Source organism: Myotis davidii, unplaced genomic scaffold, assembly GCF_000327345.1.
Source record: "Myotis davidii unplaced genomic scaffold, ASM32734v1 scaffold486, whole genome shotgun sequence".
In the NCBI taxonomy this organism is placed as follows: domain Eukaryota; kingdom Metazoa; phylum Chordata; class Mammalia; order Chiroptera; family Vespertilionidae; genus Myotis; species Myotis davidii.
In genome coordinates this window covers 378076-390830 of record NW_006298678.1, presented here as the reverse complement: position 1 = coordinate 390830, position 12755 = coordinate 378076, and the positions used below count along the sequence as shown (strand labels likewise).

At 37.6% G+C, this 12755-nt stretch overlaps 1 pseudogene; it reads right to left on the bottom strand.

The window, feature by feature from the left end:
• Positions 1-1493: 1493 nt before the first annotated feature.
• Positions 1494-2645, bottom strand: LOC102775094 (annotated as a pseudogene).
• Positions 2646-12755: the final 10110 nt, after the last annotated feature.

Sequence of the window (12755 nt, the reverse complement as noted above, 5' to 3'; positions counted from 1 at the left end):
CCAGTCAGAGAAAGATAAATACCACATGATCTCACTCATTTGTGGATTATAGAGAACAACATAGACTGATGAAAAGGGACAGACCCAAAGACTGAGAAACAGCGATCAGGCTATCAATCCCCAGAAGGGAAGTAGGGGAGGGCGGGGGTAAGGGGAAGATATCAACCGAAGGACTATGATGCATGCATATAAGCCAAACCAATGGACATGGACAACAGGGGGATGAGACCATGAGTGGGTGGGGGGGAGCATGGAGGTTAATGGGGCGGGGATTGAGGATACATTTGTAATTCCTTAACTAATAAAGAATTTAAAGATAAAAAATATAACTGTCAAGATTTATTTAAGATATATACCAAGAGCTCATCCATTCTTCCACAAATCTTTTATTTTAGTAGTAGTAGGAGGAGGGTCTCAAGGTATGGGCAATTCTAAGTGTTATTTCTAAATATTATTCTTGCTAAATGTTAAAATATGCAGCAGTGTTTTGCAGATCAGATGTAAACAAGATGAACTTAATAGGAACTCAACTGATAAGTATAGCCAAATGCAAAGAAGAAATCAACTTATAAATGACCAAATAGTATATGTAAGCAATGGTTGTTAGCCTTCCTTCTGGGAAGCAGAGCTCTGGATATGAATCCCCTCTCCCCTTTACTTGTTGCAAGTAAGTAAAACTACCTTGCACCAACCATGTCTTATTTTTTAATAGAGCACCTCAAGTGGCAAACCCTTTGAGTTTGGTAAGATTAACTCCTGTTGAGTAGTGGACAGTAGGGTCCCATGGGACAGGAACATTGGTCGCTAAGTTTTATCAGGGGAAGGACTACAGAATCTGAGCTTGGGACTCTCAATAGAGGATTCAGACATGACACAGTAGAGAGAGGTCAAAATCAGTCATGGGGCAAAATGGAGAAGGCTGTAATAAAAACTAATGTCAGGCAGATTTCAGGTTTTGGATAGATGGGTTTTCCAATAGAGCTGTAGGTCATCTCTGTAAGTACAGGAATTTTATAGTGTCAACTGTTTTTGATGGCCAGGTACCACATACTTCCTTGTCCTGAGTTTAATCTTGCTAAGCTTTGGGAGGGAATGCTTACCTCGTCACATGTCATAATTAACCCTGGGTAGCTTCACCTTATGCTTCCAGTTCCAAGGTAATTGTTTTTCTTTTACTCTCAAAAGTATACTTGTTTGCACAATAAGTAGTCTGATAATTTTAGATAATGCAAGTAGATATTGTTGCTTTCCTCTCACATATCATAGAAATACCTCAAGTGTTGAGGCACTCCTTTCCCAAATTTAAGGCTGTTTTGTTATATCTTCCATGTGGCTCTTTAATATGTTCATATACTTGCCCGCCTTCTGTAAGATATAGTTTTCATGGTTGAAGGTTTGTGAAATAAGAGAGAAAATATTAGGAAATGAGACTTCAGGATCCACAAACTAAACAGGTGTTATGTTCTTTATAAATACTTAGGTTATTAGGGAGTCTACAATGTTACACAGTTATAGGTAGATAACAGTCCAAAGTTTTCTTGGAATCTAGAATTTAGTATCTGGACATCAAAAAGGTCATGCACTCCTTCATTAGAGAGCCACAGAAGAGGTAACACATCAGAAGACATGAGGTCATTAATGATACCCACACTAATCAATGCTGAAGCCGAGTCAGTGGCACTGTGTGCCGTAGGCCCTGGCCCCTTTCAGAGGTTGGCTGCCCAAGGGCCTCTGATTCAGTGGGCTGGGCTTCTGCAGAGTCCCAGGAGTTGAGGGTTAAGAGAAGGGCTACATGAGGTTGTCCAGTGGGGGGACAGGAAAAACCACGGGCTGAATGAACTGGACTCTTTATTTATAAGCAGCACATGCATGGGACCCAAATAACTCTTAATTGATCTGGTATTTCTTTTGTCCATTCTGACCCATTTATGGACTAGGGACCTCCAGTTCTGTACCAGAAGGTGCCTGAATGGCCCAACTTGTGTCACTGTTAAAACAATTGCAGATGTCCTCATGAGTTACATAGCAAACCTCTTATTAATGGAGTCATCCATCCCATTTTTGATGCTTTGCTGGAGCTACTAGTTCTGCTGGCCCTTGTTATTCCTTCAGTTCTAGGTCCTCAGACTCGGCTTTAAGAGCTTGACTAGACTATCAAACCACAGCAGGAAGTCCGGGGAGGGTTGGTTGGGGGGCGGGGGGTAAGAGATCAACCGAAGGACTAGTATGCATGCATATAAGCATAGCCAATGGACACAAGACACTGGGGGGTAGGAGAGGCCAGGGGAAGGTTAAGAGGAGAGGGAAAAAAAAGGAGACATATGTAATACTCTAAGCAATAAAAAAATAAAATAAAATAAAATAAAATAAAATAATAAAATAAAATAAAATAAAGAAGTCAAGCTTAAAGAGGCTTTAAAACAATTGTTTGTTTGTTTTTTAAGTATTAAATGAACCTCTCTAGGATTTCTTAGTGTTACAGTCAGCACCCCACCTTTCCATTGGATGCTGGTTTGTTGTTTTTTTTTTACTTTTTTCAATCAGGTCAATCCCCTCAAGATGTTGGTGATGTAATCTGCAGCCACCTTGAGGTCCAGCACATGGTTCTGTGCTAACAGTAGTGACAGAAACTTGGTGCTGAGCAAGAGAGAGAGAAATTTTGATTGGCTGCCTCTTGCACACATCCCAACCAGAGCCAGGGATCAAACCTGAAATCCAGGTATGCACCTATGACTGGGAATCCAACCTGCAACCCCTCAGTCTGTGGGCCAACACTCCAATTACTGAGCTCCTTCCTTTTTTACCTCCTTCTCCCCACTCTGCTCCCCTCTTTTCTATGTGTCATCTAATTATCTCTCTGTCTATCCATCCATCTATCTATTATCTATCATCTATCTTTCTAATTATTATCTTTCTATCAATCAATCTATTCATCTAGCTATCATCTATATTTCTATCACCTACTTATTATCTATTTAATAGTTAATCAACCAACCAATGAATCATCTACCTATCAGCTAATGAATCCATTTGTATCTTTAGGAAATTGAATACTTAAATTTTGATCTTTCTTTTATTTTGTATTTCTTTTCTTTCAATTACAGTTTACATTCAATATTATTTTGTATTAGTTTCAGGTATATAGCATAGTTATGACACAAGCATATACTTTACAAAGTGTTTCCCCTCATATTTTAAGTACTCACCTGGCCCCATAAATGGTGGAGCAAAAATAGATTTACAATTGTTCACATGGAAAATAATACAACAATGAATTAATAATAATACAAAAATAAACACTGTGTTTCACATACTCACAACTAAACCCACTTTTATTCCTCCCTGTACATTGTTATCATGATATTATTAACTATTGTTTATGCTATAATTTACATCTCTGTGACGATTCTACAACTGCTAATTTGTACTTTTTAAGCCCTTCACCTTTTTCATCCCATTCTTCTAACCCCTGCCTCTCTGTCAGCCATCTATTCTCTGTATTGTTTTTATTTTGTTTGTTTATTAATTTTGTTCTTTAGATTACACATATAAGTAAAATCATATAGTATTTGTCTTTAGATGTCTGATTTATTTCACTTAGTATAATATCTTCTAGGTCCATCCATGCTGTTTCAAAATGTAAGATTTCATTTTTTATGGCCAACTAGTATTCCCCTGTTATATGTACCACAGATCCCCCTCTCCCCTGACTCATACATTGGTGGGCATTTGGGTTGCTCCCATATCTTGGCTATTATAAATAATGTTGTAATGAACATGGAGGTGCATATATTCTTTCAAATTAGTGTTTTAGGTTTCTTTGGATATATTTCTAGAAGTGGAATTGATGATTCACAAGGAAGTGTCATTTTTAATATTTTGTGAAACCTTCACACTGTTTTCCACAGTGGTTACATCAGCTTGCATTCTCACCAACAGTGCATGAGCGTTCCCTTCTTTTCACATTCTTGCCAACACTTGTTTGTTGATTTATTGATGACAGCCATTCTCACAGGTGTGAGGTGGTACATCACTGTGCTTTTGATTTGCATTTTTCTGATTATTAGTGATGTTGAGCAACATTTCACATGTCTATTGGCCATCTGTATGTCTAATTTTATTTTTATTTTATTTAAATCTTTGAAATCAGGATTTTCTTTATTCTTCTCGTTTCCCTGTTGAAGTCTTGAATCCTAAAATATATTAAATTATCTGTTTCATAGTTGCTAAAATGTGTCTGAAAAGAAATTCTTCTCTTGTATTTCTAACTTAAGTTTTTTTAAAACAGAACATGATTGTATTTAATATACAACTTTGGTACAACCAAAAAGTAAAACACTACAGTAAAATAGTAACAAAAAAACATGGTATTTCATTTGCAATGCATGAGAAATAATTAACATATTTAGTCATAAACAAGTTCTTAGAAACCAGCATCAGAAGCATTATAATACAAGGAAACTGCAAAAAGAACATAAAATAATACAAATGACGATTAAGGATTAAGAAGATATGATGATTGTCCTGAACAGTGATAGAAGAATCATTTCTCTGCAATATCACACTCACAGAATAAAAACAGTGACATCTAATGTTTTCCAGTTTTGAACAGTGTTGTGCAGTTTAAACTCTCATAAATAAAAACTGGGAGACAGATTGATGAGGAGCATCTACAATTGGGCAAGCTAGTTTTGAATCAAAACATAAACTTTGAATATCATTAGCCCTAGCAATTCCAATTCATTAAAATGATTTCAATAAATTGGTTGAACAAATTCAAAATGCAGAGAAAATGTTATGACCACAAACTTTTATTGACCACTTACTATTTTTAATAGATTCCTATTGTTTAGAAGGTTACACCATAGTTGGGAAGATTATCATAACCCAATTAGATAAGTACCAAGACAGAACACAGGGTACCATGATAGGACCAAAGATGGATGTTAAGACCAAACTTTCTGGAAGAAATGTTACCAGAGAAAGGGGTTAGTAGGCAATGAGTAAGAAAGAGATGAAAGAATTTCAATTGTTTTGTTTATTTGTTTGTTTCTAAAAGGTCAACCTTTAGAAAACTGATAGAGATATGAGTACAACAATTTGAAATAAGGTATAGAATTTGCTTTGATTAGATTATAGTAGGGCAAAGTAGAAATGTTAAGGGTCAAACAAGGAGTGATAAGAAAGTGAAAGATCACAAAGAATATTGCATGGCATGTGAGAATGTTTGGATCTTTTACAGAAGTGTCTAGAGAAAAAGTTAAAGCTCTTTGCTAATGAGATGATAGGACCAGATTAAATTGTATAAAGATCACTCCGGATGCAGGGAAGAACGGGTTATGTGAGAGCAATACTACAGGGAAAATGACAGCGAGGCTTAGTTTATTTCAGGTAAGAAAATAAGCTGAACAAAGAATGGCACTAGGAATGGAAAGAGAGAGAGAAATGAAATCAAGAAATACACAGAGTTGAAACTGGCAGAACGTGATGGCTGATTGGATGTCAAGGGAGAAAGAGAGAGAGGAGCCAAAGATGGCCCTTGATTCTCTGGCTCTAAAGACTGTGAGAATACCTCAGCTATTCACTGGAAGAGAGGGTGCTAAACAAAGAACATATTTAGACTACACAATTTGAACTGCTTGTGACATATAACTGTAGTTGTCTGGAAGCTAACTGGACATATGGAGTTGCAGCTCAGGAGAGATATTTATGAATGATATAGGGGTCTTCAGTTTATAGATGATAGATCTAGAAGAGACAGGTCATGCCTATGGGATAAATTTGAACTTGTATCTGGTACTTAGGTACTTTGAATATCTCTATTCCATTATTTTCTATTTGTATAAGTTATGAAAACAAGACCTCTATCATTGTGTCTCTTTGTCACTACATCTGACATCTAGAAGAAAATTTGACAATTACTTGAAAAGTTTTTCATTTAATATATTTTATTGATTTTTTACCGAGAGGAAGGGGGAGGAATAGAGAGTTAGAAACATCGATGAGAAACATAGATCAGCTGCCTCCTGCACACCTCCCACGGGGATGTGCCCGCAACCAAGGTACATGCCCTTGACCGGAATCGAACCTGGGACCTTTCAGTCTGCAGGCCAATGCTCTATCCACTGAACCAAACCAGTCACAGCTGAAAAGTTTTTCATTTATAATTGCAACTTGCACATGCAGGTTTTTCTACAAGCTAAGAAGAAAGCAAGAGGCTGTAAAACGATATAGATGTAAACTCTGCTCCTCTAGTGGAAATATAGGGCTGAGTTAAACACTTGGCCCTCATGGACTTTTTGGAATGTTTTTACTTTTAATCCCATGACACTGAAGTTTTTTGTTACATAGACTGTCCTGTGATTGCCCAACACAGGACAAATATCTTTCTGAGTTTCTTGACCTCTATTCTCATATTGGCTGGTATTGCCCTATTGACCAGGCTTAATCTTATACATTGATTTTTTTTTAGTTACCTATTCATGTAAAAGTGGACTTTTTGGAACTTGGCCCCATTTTCTCAGTGAGTGGTAACATATGACCTTTGAATTCAGACAACCTTGTTTTGAGGCAGCTCTGTTACTGATAGAGCTATGATAACAAGCAAACTCTTTTGCTTTTCTAAGACTGGGTTTCTGCACCTAAAATTGGGGTGAAATAAAGTTGTCATAGGGTGGTTGCAAAGATTAAAATTTATAATACATGTGAAGTGCTTAACAGTGACTGAAACATACAGGTGCTTATTAGATTGGTTATGGTTGTTTATGTTACGGGGTACCTACTGTCTTTTCTAGCGATCGGTCTAATCCAGTCCCACCAGCACTTAGTGACAACCTTGTACTTTGCAAAGGCCCCACACTGGAGGCACATTCAAAGATGAATAAACCTAACTGGCATCCTCAAAGAATTCACCCAAAGGTTTGATCACTATTATTCCCACTTTAAATTTGCCTGTGGTACCCACTCCCTTCCTCCTTTCAGGGGAAATATTTTAAAGCTTTTCCCAGTCTTCTTTGGACTTCGGCAGACTTTTGGTCTATGGTGACCAGGCTTTCTCACTCTACTTGGAACTCTTTGTTCAGGCCTCTGTCAGAAAAGAAACACACACACACACACACACACACACACACACACACTACACTAACTTAGGAAAATAAGATTTGGCAGGAACTTGGCTATAATAACCCCTTTGTTGCCAGAATCCTTGTTCACAGTGTGGGTGGCTCAGATGGCACTTAATTAAATGCATTTTCCTATAAATTCTCAGTAGTGTGCTTATTTTTACTGGTGGCTAATAACTACGCATTCTCTAAGGAAACAAGATTTCACAGCTTGCAGAAGAGGGAAATCAGCATGCATAAATACCATGTTACTTTGTTGGTGCCCAGCCCCATTCTTCATCATCTTTGAGTGACAATGGACTTACCAACTTTTTCCCACTTAGCACTTTGCCATTCACTCCTTTTCTTGTACCTGAAAGACCAATATACTTATTTAATAAAAACAATACAGCCTATTTTGGGTGCCAACTATGAGTCAGGCACTGTATTTGGAACTTATATTCATTATCTAATTTAATCCTCATAACTCTTTGAGGTAGGTATTAGTATTCCCATTTTAAAGATGGAGAAAACAAGGTGTAAAGAGGTCAAGTGCTTTGAGAAAGGTCATTCAGCTGGAAAGTGATGGCTGTGAAGAGACCACTGAAAGATTTGTCTGATGCCAAAGCCTCACAATCTTCCCTTCACACTCTGTGGACATTATCAAGGACAGGTGCTATCACGTTTTCAGGTAGTCTTAAAGTACCTTCAGCAGGCAATGCATCTGTAGCAAGTTAATGATGCCTCTATTTAGCTCCACACCTCACACTTGAACATTTTCTGTTCTGTGCAGGAACATTAGGAACATAATGCAGAAAGACAATGAATGTCCCTGTCTTCCTCAGCTGCTGTGTGGTACCAGAGTAAGATCTTTAAATTCATTTTTCTCATGCTTTTCAATTACCAAAGAAGTTTACTTATATACAGATACTAGGGGCCCAGTGCATGAATTAGTGCACCTTGAAAGGACCTGTGGGCCATAAGGCTGTGGTGGACAAAGGGGCAGGTCTTGGCCCATCCTTGGCACCCCCGTCTGACCCCTCACACTGCAGCCCCAATTCCCTTTCTGGAGGCAACCCCGCTCCGCCAGCAGCACCAATCCCACAGCCATCACTTGTACCCACTGACAGTTCAGAGCAAAAGGGGCTGGCACCAGCAGCAGGTGTGAGGGGTGGCTGCTGACCCGGTCACCCCTCAGGAGCAGGGCGAGTTGGAGAGCCCTCAGGGGGCAATTGGGGCCAGCAGCCGCCTCTTGCACCTGGTGATGGTGCTGAGTGATCAGGACCAGCACTGGCCACCAGCAGTGGGTACGAGCAGTGGCTCCGGTGCTGGCTACAGATGTGAGCACCTGGTGGAACCATGGTGTGGGGGAGCAAAGAATATTTAGTAACCTCCACTCACCTGCTCCACCATCCTGCCGCAGTCGATGCCTGCCATGTTCTGCACTCTGCCACCTGCTGCTGATGCCGGCCATGTTCCAAACGTGCCCCCTGGTGGTCAACACAGGTTATAGCAACCGGTTGTTCAGATGCTTGGTTGTTTTGCTGTTCAGTCTATTTGCATATTAGGGTTTTATATATATAGTTTCCTAGGCACAACTTTTTGTATATTTGAAGACAAAGGTGAAAGTTGTGAATTGGAGTAAGAAAAAACATGAGATGTATTAGTTGGTTGCTCTTAAAAATAATTTGTGGTTTCCGACCTTGTCTATAGCCTAGTGGGAGAGGCCATATACATTAGAAGAAAAATATGAATTGCACAAATAACTTTGTAAACAAATATTTACACTTTCTCTGCTATGCTATATTGCTATATAGCAATAGATTTGACTAAATACCTTATCTGACCTTCACTTAAAAATATATTTTTCTAGGTCTAGAATTTGGCAACTATTTTCTTCTAGCATTTCAAAGATCATTCCATCGTCTTCTGGATACCATGTTTCTTTCTTGCACCTACAGTTGTAATTGTTGCTATTCTGAATGTGATTTATCTCTTTCTTTATTGTCCCTACCTTTCACCTCTGGCTATTTTTAAGATTTCTCTCTGTTTTTAGTTTTCAGCATGTTGACTATGATGTTTTTAGCTTGATGTAACTCTGATGAATCTAAAAGTCCCCCTCCTCCCTCCACCTTTGGATTTACCCTGTTTCAAATTTATGCATTAATGTTTTGACCATTTTGGAAAAAATTCTTGACCAATACCTCTTCAATCATGGCTTCTGCTCCTTTATCTCTCTCTCCTCCTTAAACTACAATTACTAATATGTTAGTCCTTTACTATGTCATGTACTACCCATGCTCTTATATTTCTTTTTCATAGTTGTTTTTCTCTTTGCTTCTTTCTACTAACCAGTTTTCCAATTCATTAATTCTCTGTGCTGGTTCTGTTTAGTTTATCATTGAGCACACCCTTGAATGCTTAATTTTGATATTTATATTTTTAATTTCTAGTTTTTTCATAAATTTTAAAATATAAGTTCCCCATCTTTGTCATATATTCTTTTGACTGTATTAACCATAGTTATTTAAAAATTCTGATAACAAGACCTAGATCACTTGTATGTCTGTTGCCATTGTCTACACTTTTCTCCTAGTTTTCATTCATTTGGTTCTGTTTATCAGCATACCTGATAATTTATGATTGAATATTGCATATAAAAGTTGTAGATTTTCTGAATGATCTTTTCTCACAGAGAATTTACTTTCCTTTTAACAGACAGTTAGTTACAAAAGGGCAGATCACCTTGATCCAATAAAGGATTGAAATGTTTTAACTCTTTATGTGGGCTTGTCTATTTCTAGTTTTCTCTTATTACCAGCACATTAATCTTCAGCTGTTTCTCTATTGTCTCCGGTACCATGATTTTTCTGAAAGCTCTGCTGTTTTGTGGCCTCTTAGCAAACACTCTTATTAGCTTCTTGGATTCTCCTTGCACACAAGTTAGGAACTGACAGACACCTCAAGGTGAAAAGCAATTCAGAATATTGTGCTTACTGATCTATGATTTCTGTGTCTCCAAAATCTTGCATTCTTCAGTACTGCTGTGTTGGTAGTCCTGGACTCCAATTCCATCTCCTCAGTTCTTTGACACCTGGTGAAAGCTGCTTTCTGCTTGGTTTTGTTTAGGATATAGCTTTAGAGAGAGAGCAAAGAGGAATACAGAGTTCACTTGGTTGTTTTTCTGAGATCTTTCCCCCTCAAGTCTCTGTTGACTTGGTTACTGTCTATTCTCTTTCAACAACTTCTCTTGTAATTTCTTCAGGTTTTATGGTTATTCCTAGAAGGATGTTTGGATTGAAACATCAGAGTCAGAAATAAAACTCCTATATTAATAATTTTGAGTTAGTAGCTCTATTTCTTTTGTGGTTTCATTTAACCTATTCAGATAATGAAATACATGTATTTAGGTCATAGTACTAAAATTAAAATGAGAAAAATTTGGCTTCATTCTAGAATCAACTAGAAAATGTTTTGTGATAATGACTATTCTGATCTCAATTACCCAATCTGTAAAATGGGCATACTATCTCATTTATATAATTGTTAGGACTATTGAATCTAAAGGAAACACAGAGATTTTTCTGAAAAGAAAACAAAACAAAACAATGTTCTTTGTCTTCTTCTTCCTCATTCTCTTTAAGTTACTTCCATGTGGACATTGAGTAATGAATTCTTAATTTAAAACCTTACTATAACAACCATAGCAGCAATCATACTTGCATTGTATTGTGCCTGTGTTTCCCTTCTATCCACCCACCAAAGAAAACCCAAAAGAGGAACAAGCAAATGTCAACTCAGTGTGAAACTGTAGTCAGATTGCAACTTGCACTGAATTTGTATTATCCTTACAGCCTTGGTTTGCACAGCATTTGGAATAGATTTTGAGATGTTTTCTAAGAGGGAAAAAAAAATGCATTTGTTCACAGAAGTGACTCTTAACTAGATCATATGTGTCTATCAGATGCCACAAAGAGCTACGAGAGTAGATATGAGCTGCTAATTTGAGCACTGCTAAATACATAAGTAGGTGAACCATTGATATAAATATACATAATCTTGGTCATTTTACTAAGCCAGAATTGAGTCAACTTTTTTCTAGGTTAATCTAATGTAAAAATAATACTTTCATCTCTTATTAATAGGTTAATTATTATCTAATGTGTGCTGTGTGTTTATGGCTCCAAAATAAATCATGCTTTGATGATAGGGTGATTTGAGTTGTGCTGACTCATTCAGGAGGGGCCTGGGCACAGAGTTTTGGTCTCTCCCAGGTCTCAGTTAAAATAGGACTCATGCAATCCTCAGCCCCGCTTATGTCATGCAGGAAGAAGTACAGAAAATCTTGTATTGGATCTGGCAACAGGTACCGTGTAGTAGCAGCTGGGGAAAGAATGAACCACCTGGAAAATATATTTTCTCCTTCTAGTCCCACTAAGAGATTATGTCCCATTATTAATCCAAGTCATGAACTAGAAGGAAAGTCAAAATGTCCTGGAAATTAACCGCATGGTATATATATGTTTTTTAGTCCTCTAAGTTCCATGGTCCTCCATCCATTTAAAAATATTCCCAGGTTGCCCTAACCAGTTTGGCTCAATGGATAGAGTGTCGGCCTGCAGATTGAAGGGTCCCAGGTTCGATTCCGGTCAAGGGCATGTATCTTGCTTGTGGACACATCCCCAGTAGGGGGTGTGCAAGAGGCAGCTGATCGATGTTTCTCTCTCATTGAAGTTTCTAACTCTCTATTTCTTTCCCTTCCTTTCTGTACAAAATCAATAAAATATATATTAAAAAATAAATAAAACAAAATATTCCCAGGTTTAGGGACTCTGTGTCCTTCTCATTTAGACAAGGTCTCCTGGATATTTTTTTTTTTTTTTTTTTTTTTTTTTTTTTTTTTTTTTTTCATTTCAAGAGACAGAGTACCTAAGTAAGTCCCTGTCAGTCTGTTTTTAAATTCCACAGGTAAAAAATAGGAAGCAGCCTCTACAGAGGCCTTGCCTGGTCTCAAGGTAAAAATGGATATTTTATCCTATATGAGACCTCTAGGGATCAAGTTACCTTGTCATTCACTCAGTAGCAGTGCCTATAGTGTCCTGTATTAGGTCTCCATCACTATAGTGTCAGGAGCTCCTCTTTATTTATTTATTTATTTATTTATTTATTTATTTATTTATTTTTAAATCTTCATTGTTCAGATTATTACAGTTGTTCCTCTTTTTTCTCCCTATAGCTCCCCTCTACCCAGTTCAACCTCCACCCTCTGCCCTTATCCCCCTCCATTGTCCCCATCCATAGGTGTACGATTTTTGTCCAGTCTCTTCCCGCACCCCCACACCGCTTTCCCTCTGAGAATTGTCAGTCCACTCCCTTTCTATGCCCCTGATTCTATTATATTCACCAGTTTATTCTGTTCATCAGATTTTTTATTCACTTGATTTTTAGATTCACTTGTTGATAGATGTGTATTTGTTGTTACTTTGTTGTTCATAATTTTTATCTTTACCTTTTTCTTCTTCTTTCTCTTCCTAAAGAATACCTTTCAGCATTTCATGCATAGTTTCTGTTGAGAAATCAGCTGACAGTCATATGGGTATTCCCTTGTAGGTAACTATTTTTCTCTTGCTGCTTTGAAGAATCTCTCTTTGTCTT